This window comes from Tamandua tetradactyla, chromosome 20, assembly GCF_023851605.1.
Source record: "Tamandua tetradactyla isolate mTamTet1 chromosome 20, mTamTet1.pri, whole genome shotgun sequence".
Taxonomy (NCBI): domain Eukaryota; kingdom Metazoa; phylum Chordata; class Mammalia; order Pilosa; family Myrmecophagidae; genus Tamandua; species Tamandua tetradactyla.
The window spans coordinates 16071593-16074859 of record NC_135346.1 but is presented as its reverse complement, the minus strand read 5'-3'; positions in this window follow the sequence as shown (position 1 = coordinate 16074859).

Sequence of the window (3267 nt, the reverse complement as noted above, 5' to 3'; positions counted from 1 at the left end):
AATTATATTCCTGCTCTTTGAGGCCTTGCATTTGGAAGGAATCTACAGGGCATATTTGCATTGGGAGAAACTTTTTACCAAACAAGTAGCAACCCAGGAATCAGGGAACCAGAAATAAGATGTCCCTTCCCTGTTTCCCATCATAAGGCAATGATAAGTGCAATAATTGATACAAATTTAAAAGCTCCATCTCTTTAGACCATAGACTGTTAGCACTGGAAGAGTGAGCTTCGACAACCCCTCATTCTTATAGATGAAGAACTGAGGCCCAGAAAGGAAATGACCCTCCTAGGGGTTGCAGAGCTGGGACGAAGTTGAGGGCTCTGTGCCTGGCGCTGCATCAGGTCACTGCATTCTGATATACAGGTTTTCATACTGTTCCATTCATGTGGGACCCTGGGCAAGTCAGGATTAAGTTATAAATAGCAGGCATAGCATTTGCCACATTTAAGCATCCAATGCATGATTTAATACCATTTAGTATTTCCCTATTCATAGTTTTCCTAACTAAACTATAAGCTCAATAACGTTAGAAGCAATACTTTCCCCTTTGTAACACCACTCATTTCTAAGCACATAATTAGTTTTTTCCCCAGCATTTTATTATGAAAGTTTTCAAACGTACATCAAAGTTGAAAGAATTTTGCAGTGTGTACCTATAAACCTACTGCCTAAATTCTAGCATTAATACTCTATTATACTTGCTTTGTCAGATATCTATCAATCTATCTCTCTGTCCATCGATTGATCAACTTGTCTTTTGAATTTCAAAGTAAATTGAAGACAACAGCACACTTCCCCTAAATACTTCAGCATGTAAATAATTGTTTGTTTACCATTTTTTTCTTCAGATGTAAAATTCACATACAGTGAAATGCACCTGTCTTAAATATACATTTTCTGAATATTGACAAATGCCTCCATCTGTGTTACACACCCCCTACTGAGATATAGAGCATTGCTATCACCCCAGAAACTTCCCTGTGCCAGTCTGAAAATACCATGTACCCCAGAAAAGCCATGTTTTAATCGTGATTCAGTTTTGTAGAGGCAGCTGCTTCTTCTAATTGTGACTCAATATTTCAGGGTGGAAACTTTTGATTAGATTATCTCCACAGAGATGTGATGTGCCCAATCGTGGGTGTAATGTTTTGATTGGATGGAGATGTGACTCCACCCACTCTAGGTAGTCTTGATTAGATTACTAGAGCCTTAAAAGGGGAAACATTTTGGAGAAACCTCAGAAACGACAGAGCTGACAAGAAACTTCAGAGCAGAGCTGACCAGATGTCGACACTTTGGAGAACAGAGACATGGATGTTTGGAGATGCTTGGAGCCCAGCAGACATCACCATGAGATGTTAAGCAAGCCAGATCCTTGAGAGAGCCAAAAGAAGCCAAGAGATGAAGGCCAGCCAGGGGCAAGCAAAATGAGGAACCCCCACAGGAACAGAGGCTGAAAGCAGTGGAGCCCAGGAGCAAGGGACCAGTAGATGCCAGTCACATGACCACTCAGCTGACACAGGTGTTCTGTGCCTGTCAACCTTCCTTGAATTAAGGTATCTTCCCCTGGATGCCTTAGATTGGACATTTTTATAGGCTTAAAATTATAAACATATAACTTACTAAATTCCCCTTTTTAAAAGCCATTCCAGTTCTGATATATCACATTCCAGTAGCTTTCAGACACATTCATTCCCTCTGACTTTACTCAGTCCATGCCTCATGTCCTTCAGAGACAACCACTGCTTCAAGTTTCCTACAATAAATCAGTTTTGCCTGTGACAGAATTTCATATACATGGAATTATGCAGTATGTATTCTTTTGTGTAAGGCTTCTTTCACTTAGCAAAATACTTTTGAGAGTTATTCATGTCATTGCATGTATTAATATTTTGTTCCTTTTTATTGCTCTGTACTATTGCATTGTACAAATGTACTAAAGTTTGTTTATACATTTTTCTATTGATGGTCACTTGGGCTGATATATACATTTGGATCAACGTCCTGGTATGGACATGTTTTCATTTCTTTTGGGTAAAGACCTAAGAGTGGATCAAAGGGTAGATGTTTTGTTCAGTTTCATAAGAAACTGACAGTCAAGTGGTTGTTGTACCATTTTACATTTTCATCAAAAATGAATGAGTTTCTCTTGTTCCAAATCTTCATCACATTTGGTGTTTTCAGTTTTTTAATAATTTGTTTTTGAATTGAGCTTGCATGTGGAGGAAGATAGGACCAACCGGGCCTGTAAACAGTTTTGGGGAATACAGCCCCAAGGTCATCAACTGCCTTTAGATGTTTTCCAGGTTAAGTCTAGGGTGGCACTGATCTCCTTTTCTTTGACATTTAAGAGCTGTGATGTGCCTGGTCCTGGGAAAGGTACTTGCAAAACTGACAACCAGAGGCTATCGTGTTAAAAACCTTGCTATCTGGAAGCCACTGTTATGCTTTCTGAGCACTTCATCAGGGATGCTTTTTTGCATCAGCTAACAATCTGCTGATGATTTATGAATATGCCCACTTAACACTAGTCTACAAAACTGGGGAGCCTGCAACCCATCAGGGATCTGGAGAAGGCGGCATGGAATAACAGCCTCATGGTTCCCTTCTGTGGGAATGAGTCAACCAAAAGTTGGCTCACACTATGAATTTCTAGCCATCTGCAAGCAGAACAGGTAAAAATGGAACTGGTTCCCTTCTACTTTCACTTCACCAAAGGCAGAAAGGGCCTTTAGAATTAAGCAATTGATGGAGTGGGGGTGTGGAATTACAAATACAGCTCTACTGGCTGAGAAAAAACATATATTCTCTGTAGCCCTCTCTCTTAGTGTGCTAGGGCTGCTATGACAAATTCCACCAAGTGCTGAGCTTAAATAACAAGAATTGATTATATCACACTTTTGGATGTTAGAAGTCTGTATTAGTCAGGGTTCTCTAGAGAAACAGAACCAACAGGAGAGATCTGTAAATATGAGATTTATACAGGTGTCTCATGCAACCATGGGAATGGAGAGTCAAAAATCCATAGAGCAGGCTGTGAAGCTGGCAGCTCTGATGAAGTACCTCGATGAACTCCACAGGAGAGGCTTCATGGCTGAAGATGCAATGAAAAAGTCTCTCTTCTTCCTTAATAGCCTTCAATGGATTGCATTATCTCATTTATGGGAGACATTCCTTAATTGATTGTAGATGTAATTAGCCACAGCTGCAATCAACTGACTGGTGATTTAATACCCCAGCCTTCTTGTTTATCAACCAGCCATG